At 50.4% G+C, this 16,469-nt stretch overlaps 1 protein-coding gene across 1 annotated transcript in view; it reads right to left on the bottom strand.

The window, feature by feature from the left end:
- The window catches only part of SEC14L1 (SEC14 like lipid binding 1), a 77,724-nt gene extending 76,090 nt beyond the window's left edge, over nt 1-1,634 (bottom strand). Inside the window, exon 1 of the mRNA XM_026455912.1 lies at nt 1,432-1,634. The gene's annotated coding sequence lies outside the window, so the exon portion shown is untranslated. The remainder of the gene's footprint in view (nt 1-1,431) is intronic.
- Nucleotides 1,635-16,469: the final 14,835 nt, after the last annotated feature.

Here is a 16,469-nt window from a genome sequence, read left to right as displayed (position 1 = left end):
CTTTTTTTTTTTTTTTTTTTTTTTGAGACAGGGTCTCTCTCTGTTGCCCAAGAGTGGCACAATCTCCACTCATTGCAGCCTCCACCTCCTGCACTCAAGTGATCCTCCAGCCTCAGCCTCCCAAGTAGCTGGGACCACAGGCACGCACCACCATATATTTTTTTTTTTTGTAGAGGGCTTCCCCATGTTGCCCAGGCTGGTCTCAAACTCCTGGGCTCAAGGGATCTGCCCACTTCAGCCTCCCAAAGTGCTAGGATTATAGTCATGAGCCACCGCGCCCGGTATTAAATTCCTATCTATAGCACTACGTTTAAACAGTTTTGGAACTTTCTCTGGTACGTCTGGCATACCTCTCAGAGAAGGAGGTCATGGTGGAAACCACCACCATCTGACAGTGTGAAAACGGCTAAGGAATAACTCTGGGTGACCACGAGTAAGCCATTTGCCTTCCCTAGGACTCAGTTTCATCTCTGTAAAATGAGGTTTTCGGGGAGATGATCTTGAAAGACTTTCACCTCTAAAATCATGAGAATCAGAGCCAAACTCCCAAGTTCTCCAAACTCGACGCTTTTCTAATATTGATCTTGACTACTGGACTGACACATCCTGATGTGCTGGGAGCACGTTCTTTTTACTTTTGCAAACCTTACAGTGTTGGTGCACAATGGGAATCCAATCATCTTTTAAAAATTTTATTGGGAAAATTAATTTTAGGATTCTCTCCCAGATAAGAGGACGATCACCGGGTACAAACAAGAGCGGGGGGAGGAAGCAAAAAAGCGTAATGCTCGTTTAAGAAACTGTAACATCCATTCAGGATTCCACCGCCTGGTAGAACTGGCTACACTCACTTAAGAACCTGCTAATTCACGAGCTCGTGAACCACAGCCAGGTCCCAGCTGCCGATGCTCTGGTCCAGATAACGCCCTACGCGGGCATCCGGAGTGACAACGACCAAGTGGCATCCAGGACCCGGGCGGCTTCTATTGCATGACGATCGCTGTTTAAACAGGAGCCAGTGGCCAGACCCACTGAACGCATCCCGAGCAGGCTCTAGGGGCGGCCAGCGCCCGGGGCCGCTTAGCAGGGGTCCCGCGCGGCTGCGCCCCACGGGGCCAAAGCCCCGGCCGAGGGGAGAGTGGGGCGGGCACTGGCTCCGGACCCTAAACTCCGCTCTCAGCAAAAAGCGGCTCCCGGGAGCTGGAAGCCTCGCGGGGTGGGGGCGGGGGCGAGGGGTGGCGAAGGGCGAGCAGGGGGGCGGGGGCACAGCCCGTTTCGGGCGCCGGGCCAAGGGCAGCCGGGGCGGGGAGGCACGGGCGCAGCGGGCGGGCGGCCGGGAGTTCCGCTGGGCCGGTCCGAGAGGCGCCGGACTCCACGGAGACCGGGACCGGGGCGGGGGCGCACTCGGACCCGCCGCGACGACGCGCCTACCTCTTGTCAGAAAGGCCGAGCCTGGGACGCGGGGTGGCGAGGGACGCTCATACCGGCGGCTCCGCTGGGCGCCCAGTCGCGGTTCCACTGCTCGGCGGCCGCAGCTCGACCGCCGGTTCCGGGGAGGGGGCCGGGGAGGCGGGGGGGGGGAGGGGCGCGGCGAGGGCGCGTGTGGTTGTTACGGGTGACGGGGTGGGCGGGGCCGGGCACCGGGAGGGGCACGCGTGCGCGGCCGCGACCGAGGGAGCGGGGGCGGGAGCGGGTGACGGTTGCTAAGGAAGAGGAGCGGTGGGGGGGGGGGGGGTGACACCCTGGGTGCAAACTGCGCAGGCGCGAGCTCCAGACCGGCGGGCGTGGGAGGAGCTCGGAGAAGGCGACGGCCCTGACGCACGGCCAGTTATGCCCGAGGTCCTAGTGGCCCCTCCCAGTTTGCGTCACGTGTTGGGGGCGGGGCAGGGGTGGGACTTCGCGAGTAGCGTCGCGAGTAGCGGGCGGAGGCTGAGTGAGGCCCCTGGGGACTGCCAGCATGCCGGGTAGGGGTTCCGCTGAGCGGGAAAAGGGAAGTCTGCGGGAGGTTAGAGCCACCGAGGCCCTCCCGCCTGGCTGCTGCTCTGAGGCCTGCCTCTGGTCGCCCTGGCGGCTGCCCCCGTTCTTCCTCATTTCTTGTTGACTGTTCACGAGCACCAGCCTGCTCGCGCTCAGTGCCCCGACCGCATTCTCGGCTACTAATGGGGAGGAGGCGGACGCCGGTGCTGCGCGGCCCAGGGCTCGGCAGGGCCCGGGTGGAGCCCAGCGGCATCCTTGTCAACACATCCAGACGGCTCTAGTGTCGGGCCGCGGGCTTGAAAATGAGACACGCGCCCAGGGTCTACCCCTCGGAATCGAGGGGTCCTCGGTGGGGTTGCTAAGGAGCTCTCGAATTTCAGCAGGAGAGCACAGTCCAGCTCCAATTTTCAATCGGGTACCACTGAGACATTTTGGGGTCCTTAAGAGGAGCTCATGACCACAAAGGGGCACCTCGTATGTCCACCCACACAGCAAAGCTGGTTTTATAACCAACATGCAATTTCACCGTCAATGTCGCTGTTGTTCCGTTCACATTAGTCACCCTGGGTGGCTGTACATTTCATGCTGCCATTGGACAGAACGTTTTTGGGCCTGTTTAGGAATTTCCATCAAAGCCAGTTTACCAGACACACAAGCAAATCATTCATGGCCTCATCAGCCCTTGTGTTCCACGTCAAACCATCATCTTCCAGCTTGGTCACCCACATTATTCACTACATTCAGTCTGACTGGCTTTTGCCTGTTTGTGGAAATCACATCCACCTTCAAAAGATGCTTTAAGGCCGGGCGCGGTGGCTCATGCCTGTAATCCCAGGCGGGTGGATCACCTGAGGTCAGGAGTTTGAGACCATCCTGGTCAACATGGTGAGACCTCGTCTCCACTAAAAATACAACAAGTAGCCGGGAGTGGTGCCAGACGCCTGTAATCCCAGCTACTCAGGAGGCTGAGGCAGGAGAATTACTTGAACCTGGGAGGTGGAGGTTGCAGTGAGCCGAGATCATGCCACTGCCCTCCAGCCTGGGCAACAGAGCAAGATTCTGTGTCAAAAAAAAAAAAAAAATTTGACCTGATCTGATGAACTTCTAGATGTAACCACCAATTTACAGGAAGTGCAGAATAGAGGAACATGCTAAATGACACCATGAAAAACAATTGGCAAAGTACAGACCGTGGGAAACAGTACAAGACAAATATATTCTTTATCAAATTCCAAAGGAAAAAAAGAGGGGAAGGGTCAATCTACAGATTAAAAGAGCCTGGCAAATTTGTTGAGCCGTACATTCATTTATGATTTGCAAGCTTTTATATGTGTATTATACTTCAATTAAACATTTTGAAGAAAAAGCAGACTTGAGACATCAACCAATCACAAAAAACTTTATTTCCTTTTTTTTTTTTGAAACGGTCTTACTCTGTCCACCAGGCTTGAGGGCAGAGGTGCGTTCTTGGCTCACTGAAACCTCCGCCTCCTGGGTTCAAGTTATTCTCCTGCCTCAGCCTCCCGAGTAGCTGGGATTACAGGCGAGTGCCTGGCTAATTTTTGTATTTTGAGTAGAGATGGGTTTCACCATGTTGGTCAAGCTGGTCTCGAACTCCTGACCTCGTGATCTGCCCGCCTCAGCCTCCCAAAGTGCTGGTATTACAGGCGTAAGCCACAGCGCCCAGCCCACCAACCTCCTTCTTGTCTGGGGACTAAATTGCCTTTGTAACTAACTTTAGCCACAAGATTAGAAATTATGGTTTAGGAGTAATGCAGCTGGAGGCTACAAGATTCTGACCCTCCCTAAACTGCTCCTAAGATCAGTGCTTGAGACATTTTGCAGATCCTGCACTTGATGGCTCAGCTGGCACCACCCAGATCAACAAACTGGCTCATCCGATCTTGTGACCCCCCACCCAGGAACTGACTCAGCACAAGAAGACAGCTTTGACTCCCTATGATTTCATCACTGACCAATCAGCACTCCTGGCTCACTGGCTTTCCCCCACCCACCAACTTGTCCTAAAAAACTCTGCTCCCTGAATGTTCGGGGAGACTGATTTGAGTAATAATAAAACTCCAGTCTCCTGCACAGCCAGCTCTGTGTGAATGACTCTTTCTCTATTGCAATTCCCCTGTCCTGATAAATCAGCTCTCTCTAGGCAGCAGGCAAGGTGAACGCCTTGGGTGGTTATACTATCATCCGGAGAAGGGGGTTAATTGCCAAGATGAGCAATCTTTGTTATAATAAATGCTTTTCATGAATTTATTGAGGCAAACAGTGAAGGTATATACTGGTTTACAGTCTAATATTCCTGAACAAGAATCTCCTGGATCAAATAGTAAGTCATGCTGACCCAGAGGTCTTAGGTCTCAGTCCTGCTGGCTAAGCTGTGTGGATGCAGGTGGTCTTATTCCTCATCATCAGGAATGTAGGCCCTGAGATAGTCTGAACTCAAATCTCATGTTGAATTGTAATCCACAGTGTTGGAGGTCCAGCCTGGTGGGAGGCATCTGGATCATCAGGGCAGACCCCTCATGCATGGCTTGGGCCATCCCCTTGGCCATAAGTGAGCTCTCTCTGAGGTCACATGAGATCTGCTCACTTAAAAATGGGTGGCACCACCCCCTACCCTCTGGAGCTTCCTCCCGCTTTTGCCATGTGACCTGCCTGTTACCCTTCCTCTCCTTCCACCAAGAGTAAAAGCTCCCTAAGGCTTCACCAGAAGCTAAGCAGACGCCAGCACCATGCTTCCTGAACAGCCTGTGGAACCTCTTAAGCACTATTCAAACATATGATGATACTAAGAAATTACTGCTTTCTTGTTGCTGAGCATGGTGGCTCATGCCTGTAATCCCAGCACTTTGGGAGGACAAGGCAGGCGGATCCCCTGAGGTTGGGAGTTTGAGACCAACTTGATCAATGTGGAGAAACCCCGTCTCTACTAAAAATACAAAATTAACCAGGCATGGTGGCACATGCCTGTAATCTCAGCTACTCGGGAGGCTGAGGCAGGAGAATTGCTTGAACCTGGGAGGTGGAGGTTGCAGTGAGCCAAGATCGTGCCATTGCACTCCAGCCTAGGCAACAAGAGTGAAACTCTGTCTCAAAAAAAAAAGAAAAGAAAAAAAAAAGAAAGAAAAAGAAATTATTGCTTTCTCTTAAGAATGCCAATTAAGCCTTTTTTCTTTATAAATTACCCAGTCTCAAGTATTTATTTATCGCAATTCGAGAATGGCCTAACGTGGGCCCCTTCTGTATTGCTACTTTGCCATCCACACAATGTGTCTTCCCTCTCCAGCCAGCAAGTTGGAGGAAAAGGTGAAGAAGAGCAAACCTGCTTCCCTGATGAACGCTTCCTTGGAAATGATGTGCATGTACGAACATGTGCGCACACATGCGTGCACACACATAAGCACACATACATACTTCCCATTGGCCAGAACTTAATCACATGGGTACACCGAAGAGCAAGGAAGGCTGGGAAATGTAGCCTGTGCCAAGTGACCACACACCCAGCTACAAACTGTGAGTTCTGTTGCTAAGAAAGAAGCAAAGGATGTATGACATTGGTGGCAACTAACAGTCTCTCTCATCAAGGATATAATCAAACTATTAAAATGTAGTGGTAATGTATGTTTGAAAAATTTCAAAAGAAAGAAGGAAGGAAGGAAAGACAAAGAAAAAAGAATGGAAAGAAGGAAGGGGAGGGGAGGGAAAGGGAGGGCAAGGCAGGGAGAGAACGAGAGAAAGAAAGGAAAAGAGAGAAAGAAAAAGAAAGAAAGAGGAAAGGGGAAGGAAAGAGAAGAAAGAGAGAAAGAAAAGAAAGAAAGAAGGCTGGGCGCGGTGGCTCAAGCCTGTAATCCCAGCACTTTGGGAGGCCGAGACGGGCGGATCACGAGGTCAGGAGATCGAGACCATCCTGGCTAACACGGTGAAACCCCGTCTCTACTAAAAAATACAAAAAAACTAGCCGGGCGAGGTGGCGGGCGCCTGTAGTCCCAAGCTACTTGGGAGGCTGAGGCAGGAGAATGGCGTGAACCCGGGAGGCGGAGCTTGCAGTGAGCTGAGATCCAGCCACTGCACTCCAGCCTGGTCGACAGAGCAAGACTCCGTCTCAAAAAAAAAAAAAAAAAAAAAAAAAAGAAAAGAGAAAAGGAAGGAAAGAGAAAGACAGAGAGAGAGACAGAGGCGCCAGGTACATGGCTTATGCCTGCAATCTTTGGGAAGCCAAGTTGGAAAGATTGCTTGAGCCCAGGAGTTCCAGATCAGCCTGGGCAACATAGCAAGACCCCTATCTCTACAAACAATAATAAAAAAAAACATTAGCCAGGCATGGTGGTACATGCCTGTAGTCCTTGTTACTCAGGAGGCTGAGGCAGGAGGATCGCTTGGACCCAGGAGGTCGAGGCTGCAGTGAGCCCTGATTGTGCCACTGCGCTCCAGTCTGAGAGACAGCCTGAGAGACACAGCAACACTGTCAGAAAGAAAGAAAGAAAGAAAAAGAAAGAAAGAAAGAATAAAAGAAGTCTATATACAGTGTGATAAGTGCTAGAAATGAGAAATAGGGACAGTGCTGTGGAGCCAGTTTCTGGGGAGTTGAGGAAAGCCTCACAGAGCAGAAACAGTTGAATGGGGAGGGACATACCCAAGGTTGAATGACATTATTGGTGGGAGTATGGTATCACTCAGATGCAAAGAAAAGCAAGAGCAGAATTCTAAAGAACTCCAGCTGTTACGAGTCAGGATGTGAACAAGAACCAGGGAAGGATGCCGATAAGCAGAGAGGTGGAAGGAGAACCAGGAGAGAGAAGTGATGTCCTGCTCCCCAACAATGTCAAGTGGTATGGGGTCAACAGAGTCAAAAGATGGGTAACAGAAGGAGAAATAAGACAGCTCCTGGGCTTCAGTAATAAGAGGACCTCTGGTGTCCTTGCTAGACATGAATCCCCAGGCTTCAGGGACAGAAGATAGATAGCAGTGGGTTGAGGAGAGAATGGAAACCGGGACAATGAGTGTAAACACTCAAGCCAATGTGACAGAACACAATCTTTTTACAAAAAAAAAACAAAAACAGAACATAAGAATTGTTTACAGCTGGACACGGTGGCTACCGCCTGTCATCCCAGCATTTTAGGAGGCTGATGTGGAAGGATTGTTTGAGCTCAGGAGTTCAAGACCAACCTGGGAAACAGAGTGAGACCCTGTCTCAACAACAACAACAACAAAAATTTATTTTATTCATTTATTTAATTTATTTTTGAGACAGAGTTTTGCTCTGTCACCCAGGCTAGAGTGCAGTGGCAGGATCTCGGCTTACTGCAACCTCCACCTCCCGGGTTCCAGTGATTCTCCTACCCAGCTTCTCAGATAGCTGGGATTACAGGCACGCGCCACCACACCCAGCTAATTTTTTTATTTTTTGTTTGTTTCTTTAAGTAGATTTGGGGTTTCACCATGTTGGCCAGGGTGGTCTAGAACTCCTGACCTTAAGTGATCACCTGCCTCTGCCTCCCAAAGGGCTGGGAATACAGGCATGAGACACTGCGCCCAGCCTCAACAAAAAATTTAAAATTTAGCTGGGCATGGTGGCTCAGATCTATAGTTCCAGCTACTTGGGAGGCTGAGCCAGGAGGATCACTGGAACCCAAGAGGTTGAGGCTGCAGTGAGCTATGATCGCAGCACTGCACCCCAGCCTCGGTGCCAGAGAGAGACCATGTCTCCCAAAACAAAAAAGCGTTTGTGTGTTGCATGTTGTGTTCAAGTGGCACTGCTCTTTTCTCTGTTCTCTGAGCTAATAGTGTCATCCACAGGCTGAACAGGGCGGAGTCAATGCCGGGCAAGGTAAGTGACGTCAGGTAACAAACAGTGAAGGCAGGTTGGTGGGACCACAGCGCTGCAGCAAAGAAGAGAAGGCTGCTGCCCTTGTCTTGCAGCACACCTCCTGTTTTCCTCAGACAGGATCCCTTTAAAGTCGAATTATGAGAGAGGGCACTCTGAAACACCGTGACTGTGCCCTTCGCTTCCAGAGCACTGTTTTTTTTTTTGAGATGGAGTCTCACTCTGTTGCCCAGGCTGGAGTGCAGTGGCGTGATCTTGGTTCACTGCAGCCTCCACCTCCTGGGTTCCAGTGATTCTCCTGCCTCAGTCTCCCGAGTAGCTGGGACTACAGGTGCTTGCCACCATACCCGGCTAATTTTTGTATTTTCAGTAGAGATGGGATTTCTCCATCTTGGCCAGGCTGGTCTCGAACTCCTGACCTCATGTGAGCCACCCGCCTCAGCCTCCCAAAGTCCTGGGATTATAGGTGTGAGCCACCACGCCTGGCGCAGAGCATCTTTATTAGTGAGCGCTCCTCACCTGTCTGTTGTCGCCTCTCTCGGTGAATGGAAGCCTTGATGGGTGCCGGGTAAAGGCAACACTTACCAGGTGCCCTTGGGACCGAAGCACAGGATTCCCTAGAGTTCATAGCAAGACACTGAGTTGCTGAGAGAAGCCGCCATTAGGAGCCTGAGTCTGAAGCTGCCATTCCACCTGGCCGCCTCGAGCTGACCTCAGGACGCGGTATCAGCAGGCTGGTCACACCTGCACAGGCGCCGGCAGGTGGGCAGAAGCATCATGGCAGGACATCTCCCCTCCCCGCAGGATTAACCTGAGGTAGGGGCGCTGTTGCTGGGTCCTTGGGCCATATCGCCTCCATTGCTCTTAGCACGATATTAGGAGTCACTGAAATTTCAGCCTCCAGAGCTCAACCTCTTCTCCACCGTAACAAAAGCAGCATGGGAATTTGTGGCATAAGAGGACTGCAGCCAGGTGCAGTGGCTCATGCCTGTAATCCCAACACTTTGGGAGGGTGAGGCAGGAGGATCATTTGAGCCCAGGAGTTCCAGCACAGCCTGGAGAACACAGTGAGACCTGTCTCTACAAAATAAATAAATGAATAAAAATTAGCCGGGGGTAGTGGCACTCGCCTGTGCTCCCAGCTATTCGGGAGGCTGATCCTTGAGTGGGAGGATCACTTGGGCTCAGGAGTTTGAGGCTGCAGTGAGTCATGATCGCGCCACTGCACTCCAGCCTGGGCGAAAGAGTGAGAATCTGTCTCAAAAAAAAAAAAAAAAAAAAAGGAGGATTGGGGGTATAGTTTAGGGGAGTGTCACTCCAAGAAAGACAGTGGAAGGCAAATAACAATCTTACACTAAAATTTCACCCTCCAGAGCCCAACTCCTTCACTACCATAGCAAAAGAAACAAAAGATAATGCTCAATAATCCCTTTAAACAATGCTGAGAGTCAGGGCCAGCTAATAATCTAGGCTGTGCCAAGAGACCCAGGGGCACTTACTCCTTATTTTCTGGTGGCCTTATACACCCTGGCATTTGTGCTTCACTTCAGTTACAGGGACATGTCAGAGCCCGTGCTGGGGAGATGTGTGTTTAATGCATGCAGACTTGCCTAGGCGTAGGGGCTCATGCCTGTAATTCTAGCACTTTGGGAGGCAGAGGTGGGTGGATCACTTGAGGTCAGGAGTCTGAGACCAGCCGGGCCAACATGGTGAAACCCCATTTCCACTAAAAATGTAAAAATTAGCTGGGTGTGGTGGTGCATGCCTATAATCCCAGCTGCTTAGGAGGCTGAGGCAGGAGAATTGCTTGAACCCAGGAGGTGGAGGGTACCGTGAGATTGCGCCACTGCACTCTAGCCTGGGTGACAGAGCCAGACTCCGGCTCAGAAAAAGAAAAAAAAAAATCCACACAGAATAAAGGCCTAATAAAGGAAGAGAGCACTTTGGCATTTGGTAGTAAAAGAGTTAAAGACAGCCTTGCAAGGCATGACTGATTCTCCTGACATGGACCATCTGGCAAAGTTTCCAGCCTGAAAAAGTGTAGAAAATGTAGGTTACCCTACAGGCACAATTTCCTAATTGAGCCCTGGCAATAATCCAGTGGCCTTGAGGTAACACAGTGCACCATTCCTGACCTGGGAACACTTCAGGCCAAGAAGTTGGATCCGCAAAAGTTATCATCCAGCCTTCCATATTTCCAAAATATTTCATTTCAATCTGGAGAAGCAAAGTCCCTATAAGGAGTTGGTTTATCTACCTAAGAGTCTTCCTTCTTTCAGGACACCCTTCGTACTACTAGCAGAATTCTCTCTCAAAAATACAAACTCATTCCCTTGTGCAAAAAGTACATTGACTACAGAATTAAATTTAAACTTCAAAGCCTACCATTCAAGATCCTCTGTAAATCTTGTCTCCAACTTCCATTTGTCCAGAATGATCTTATATTCATCTCCACTCTATTCGTTTATTTATTCATTCCTTTGTGGATTCAACAAACATTTATTCAGCATCTTAATTTACTCCGAACACAGTGAGCACTGGGGTATAGAAAGATCCACTACAGCTGGGTGTGGTGACTCATGCCTGTAATCCCAGCACTTTGGGAGGCCAAGGCGGGCAGATCACCTGAGGTCAGGAATTTGAGACCAGCCTGGCCAACATGGTGAAACCACGTCTCTACTAAAAATACAAAAATTAGTTGGGCATGGTGGTGGGTGCCTGTAATCCCAGCTACTTGGGAGGGTAAGGCTGGGGAATCGCCTGAACCTGGGAGGCAGAGGTTGCAGTGAGGCAAGACCGCGCCATTGCACTCCAGCCTGGGCAACAAAAGCGAAACTCCATCTCAAAAAAAGAAAGATCCACTATAGAAAAGCGGATTTTCCTACAAGGTGCCAGCCTGCTCTACAGGACAGACACCTAGCAGTTGAAACACAGCCTGTTCAGTTCCACAACAGCCCAATGTAGCTCCTCCCTGAAGGCTTTTCTGATGCCTCTTTCCAATGGCCCATGCACTTCACAATTGCATCATAAGGCATGTTGAGTAAAACTAGACTGTAGAAGAATGGGATCTGTGTCTTCTGTTGAACTGTAAGTTACTTGGGTACCATAGTCACTAATTTTCTCCTACTTTAATAGCACCTGGCATTTTCTAGAACCCTATTAAATATCTGTTGGGTTGGACTAAATGAGCCTTTGATGAGGCCTTTATTCTGAGTGCATTTAACAAATGTCAGCCTAGGCAGTCTATAAACCAAGCACTTTGGGAAGTCGAGGCGGGCGGATCCCTTGAGCCCAGGAGTTCAAGACCAGCTTGAACAACATGACAAGACCCTGTCTTTACAAAAATACAAAAATTAGCTGAGCATGGTGGCATGTGCCTGCAGTCCCAGCTGCTTGGGAGGCTCACTTGACCCCGGGGGAGAGAGGTTGCAGTGAGCCGTGATCATGCTACTGTACTTCAGCCTGGGTGACAGAATGAGACCCTGTCTCAAAAATAAATAAATAGGCTGGGCGCAGTGGCTCACGCCTGTCTTCCCAGCACTTTGGGAGACTGAGGCTGATGAATCACTTGAGGCCAGGAGTTCGAGACCGGCTTGGCCAATACAGTGAAGTGAAATCCCGTCTCTACTGAAAAATACAAAAAAATTAGCTGGGCATGGTAGTGCACTTGTAATCCCAGCTACTCGGGAGGCTGAGGCATAAGAATCGCTTGAACCCAGGAGGTGGAGGTTGCAGTGAGCCAAGATAGCGCCACCTCAATCCAGCCTGGGTGACAGAGCGAACTCTGTCTCAAATAAATAAATATTAATTAAATAAAGAAAAACCACAGCCCCCGCCATGGACTGAGCTGAAGCATCCTTGGGGACGATGCTTTCACTACCCCTCCACCCCACACTGGCACCTTTAGACATACTATACCTTGTGTCACCCTGCAAGGACATCAAGTCCAGGGAAGAGGCCTGGCTTAGGCGGTGAGTTTCTGCAGCAGGACGCACAGCCTGCATCTAATGAGATTTAGGGTGACAAAGGAGCGCCCCAAGCCTTTCAGCTTCCCACTCAGAGAAATAAAAATAGCCTACCCAATCATACTTCGTTTTGGCTTGTTTGTTTCACAAAATATAGTCCTCACTTCACCGACTGATGCAGCTGCTTGGCACTCCCTTTTCTTTGCGGGACCAGAACTTAGGTTGGCAAGTCCAGCAGTGAGTCCCCGGGCTGTGCAGCTGCGGGTCACACTGGAGGGAGGCTCGACTTGCTGCTTTTAATTAACCCCCAGGAAGGAATGTAGCGCTAACAGGGTATAGACCAGAGGCCGCATCGCAAGGCGCGACTGGATGAAGAATAAACAGTCGAGCAGCCTCAGCCCATTTAGTTAAAGCAACTGTCTCAAGGCTAACCGTGGAAAAGAAAACCCTCCCCAACCTTCAGTTCTGCAGGCAGAACTGAAGACACACGGGGCTCCGAGGCCAGAGCTCTCCTGCATCCTCCTTGATGTGAGTGAAAGAGAGGATCTTTCAGACCCCCAAATCTCCTGTTTCACCAGGAGATTCGAACTCACAGGGTTTCAGTTCAATACCTTATTTGGGAGGCATCCCATAACCAGGCACCCTGTAGCTCTGCCCCGGAAGGTTCTACATACACAGTGTGACCTCCAGCTGAGAATCACACATGTGCTCACTTCACACTGCAGTGAAAATTCCATCTCCCACGCTGGCAGGACCTGTGGGTCTGACTGAGCCACCTCAGTAGCCCAAAGCAGCTTTTAGGGTTTTCCTCCTCCTATGGAAAAAAAAAAAAAAAACTAATTGGATGTTGATGGAATTTGGTGTCAGAAAATTTCACTGGGTTATTAAGCTTGGATAAGAAAATGTTGATGAAAACACTTTGTAAATGGTTAGGCTCTATGTAAATGCTTCCCACCGCCAGGCGTCCTACGGCTCTGCCTCCGGAATGTTCTGTACACACAGATTATTATTATCGTCCCGCCTACCCCTCTAGTTGGTTGCCAGCAACATCATCTATATTTAGATAAATCCTTCCCCATCTTAAATTTCCCCCAACAGAAAAACAATATGAAAATTGTTCAAAAGACCGATATGAAAATATGATTAAAAGACCAATGCTCATTTGTACGGCTCTTGGCACAGACAGGCTGAAAAAAATACAAAGCAATTTCTTGGCAAACCATTGTCTATAATTATGAGCTACATAAGCTAAATGGACTCCAAGGGTTAGGGGAGCGTGGCGAGATGGTCATCTGGCTTAGCTGGGCACAACAGTCTCTATCACCCCTTCACGTTCAGAAAACTCACTCAACTTTAAAATGCCCAAGTATGGCCAGATGTGGTGGCTTATATCTGTAATCCCAGCACTTTGCAAGGCCAAGGCAGGTGGATCACCTGAGGTCAGGAGTTCAAGACCAGCCTGGCCAACGAAACCCCACCTCTACTAAAAATACAAAAATCAGCCAGGCCTGGTGGCACGTGCCTGTAATCCCAGCTACCCAGGAGGCTGAGGCAGGAGAATCGCTTGAAACTGGGAGGCAGACGTTGCAGTGAGCCGAGATCGAGCCACCGCCCTCCAGCCTGGGCAACAAGAGCAAAACTCCATCTCAAATAATAATAATAAACAAAATAAAAATACAAAATTAGCTGGGCCTGGTGGTGCACCCCTGTGTTTTCAGCTACTCGGGAGGCTGAGGCAGGAGAAACTTGAACCCGAGAAGCGGAGGTTGCAGTAAGCCAAGATCATGCCACCGCACTCCAGCCTGGGCAACAGAACGAGACTCTGTCTCAGAACAAAAAATAATAATAAAATAAAATAAAATGCTCAAGTGTGAATGCATAACTTGTCCTAAAAGGCACTGCACCTGTCAGCTCTCACCCCCGCCCACCCCTGTGGTCTCTGGTCAGGCGCTGTGCTCGTGCTAAGAGGTGACCCCCAGCTGCCTACCGGACATTAGCAGGGAGATCTAGCGTGCCCCAGGAAGGAACAACCACACTGACGCAAAACCAACAGCCTGCGTGACCTTCCTCCATACCCCCGGGGATACGAGGTACGGCTCTGAACTTTTCACCACACAAGGCTCAGGAAGCACCCACGGTTGACGCACTGTTGCAAGAAATTACCGCGAATTGGGTGGCTGAGGGCAACAGAAACTCATTCTCTCACTGTTCTGGAGGCCGTAAGCTCTGGAGGTGAAACCAAAGTGTCGGCAGAGCTGTGCTCCCTCCTGCAGCTCTGGAAGGTCCGTTCTGGCTTCTTCTGGCTGCTGGTTGCCCTGGGTGTTCCTTGGCTTGTGGCCGCCTCCTGCGAGTTTCCACTTCTACCTTCTCCCCTCTGTGTCTCAAATCTCCCTTCTTTCTCTTATAAAGCCACCAGAATGAGATCATCACGGACCCTAAATCCATGATGATCTCATCTCAAGTTCCTTAACTTAATGACATCTGCAAAAACACTATTTTACAAATGAAATCGCGTTCACAGGTACCCAAGGTTAGGACTTGGACACATTTTTTGGGGAGCCACATTCAACCCTCTACCAGAAAACAAACCCCTTGGCCAGGCGTGGTGACTCACGCCAGTAATCCCAGCACTTTGGGAGGCCGAGGTGGGTGGATTACCTGAGGTTGGTAGTTTGAGACCAGCCTGGTCAACATGGTAAAACCCCGTTTCTACTAAAAATGCAAAAATTAGTAGGGTGTGGTGGTGCACGTCTGTAATCCCAGCTACTTGGGAGGCTGAGGCAGGAGAATTGCTTGAACCCAAGGGGCCGAGGTTGCAGTGAGCTGAGATCACACCACTGCACTCCAGGTTGGGTGACAGGGCGAGACTCCATCTCGGAAAAAAAAAAAAAAGAAAACAAACCAACAAACCCCTTGGAACCATAAAAAGGAATGAGTTCATGCCCTTTGCAGGGACATGAATGAAGCTGGAAGCCATCATCCTCAGGAAACTAACACAGGAACAGAAAACCATACGCTGCGTGTTCTCACTCATAAGTGGGAGTTGAACAATGAGAACACATGGACACAGAGTGGGGAACAGCACACACTGGGGCCTGTTGGTTGGGGGTGAGGGGTGAGGGGAGGGAACGTAAGAGGACGTGTCAGTAGGTGCAGCAAACCACTACGGCACACGTACACCTATGCAACAAACCTGCACATGTATCCTGTTTGTTGTTGTTGTTGTTTTAAGAAGAAATAAAGAAAAAGAAAAAAAGAAAAGGAAAGAAACCCCTGTTGGAGGGAAGGGAGGCGCCCCTGCTCACTCTCCCACCAGCGGTATCCGCCTCGTCAACCCCAGAGCAGTGACAAAGCCGCCTGCACCCCACAGGGTCAGCCTCCTGGACCCCGAGGGTGCCCACTCCTGCCTGACCCACCCACCACCATTGCCCACAGAGCGCACGACGCCAAGGGAAGGGCAAGGCTGGCTTGCTCGTCACGTTGTAGGCTCCGGGCTTTGAGAACAAAGGATGTTGCTGTCCTTGGCAGGGCTGGCCTTGTTCCAAGGTTCCCGTGCACCTGGAGAAGGGTTTGACCTGGCTCACGTGGCACACTCGGGCACACAGAGGGCTTCTCTGGGAACCAGCCTCTTAGCAATTCCAGGAGCATGCAAGGAACCGCTACGATGCTGGCAACCTGAGCTTATTCCACATCCGGGGAGACCGAGGCACAAACAGCTCTGCATGTTTAACCCCTACAGATCACTCAGAACTTAGGAGCCAGTTCATAGTTCCTGTCTCCCCGTATGATGCCTAAATTCAGTGTCCTATTTAATTCAATTACAGTTTCCTTGAAGAATGAACACAGTTCCCTCTATTTTCTACCAATTGTATCAGGCCCAGGCCCTGTGCTAGGCACTTAACAAGCATCACCATGATCTTCGTCACAGCCCATTTTGCAGATGGGGACACCAAGATACAGAGAGGATAAGCGACTTTCAGAGCAGAGAATCCGAACCCAACAGTCTGACTTCAGTGTTCGCAGAGCTCTTCCTATCGAACTCTCATTCCTTCTTCCTCCTCGCTCTGTCGCCCAGGCTGGAGTGCAGTGGCGTGACCTCGGCTCACTGCAACCTTTACCTCCCGGGTTCCAGTGATTCTCCTGCCTCAGCCTCCCAAATAGCTGGGATTATAGGCATGTGCCACCATGCCCAGCTAATTTTTCTATTTTTGTAGAGATGGGGTTTTGCCATGTTGGCCAGGCTGGTCTGGAACTCCTGACCTCTGGTGAGTTGCCTGCCTGGGCCTCCCAAAGTGTTGGGATTACAGGCGTGAGCCACCCCGCCTGGCCCCATTCCTTCTGTTGAACTCACAGTTCTTCACAGTTCTTCGGCTTTTTGTTCTTCCTTCCAGGTCACCAGTTTCAAGATTTATACATCCTGGTGTCATGGTGAAAATCCTATCGGTGGCAAGCACGTAAGGCATGTGGGGTGGCCAGGGACCTCCAGCACAGGAAGGCCCTGAGTGAATGCCTAGCAGAGGTAGATGCTTGTGTGTGCTGGGATATCCTACTGACCAGCCAAACCATGGACATACTCAACTCTAAACTATTTCCATATGGTCCCTGTGTAGCAGTTGAATTGGTTTGACTCATGCGTTCTTTAAATAGCAAGTAGCGATAACCTGGATGATTCTTAATGTTCC

This window comes from Piliocolobus tephrosceles, chromosome 16, assembly GCF_002776525.5.
Source record: "Piliocolobus tephrosceles isolate RC106 chromosome 16, ASM277652v3, whole genome shotgun sequence".
NCBI lineage: Eukaryota > Metazoa > Chordata > Mammalia > Primates > Cercopithecidae > Piliocolobus > Piliocolobus tephrosceles.
The sequence above is the reverse complement of the archived record's forward strand: the minus strand, read 5'-3'. Positions and strand labels throughout refer to the sequence as shown.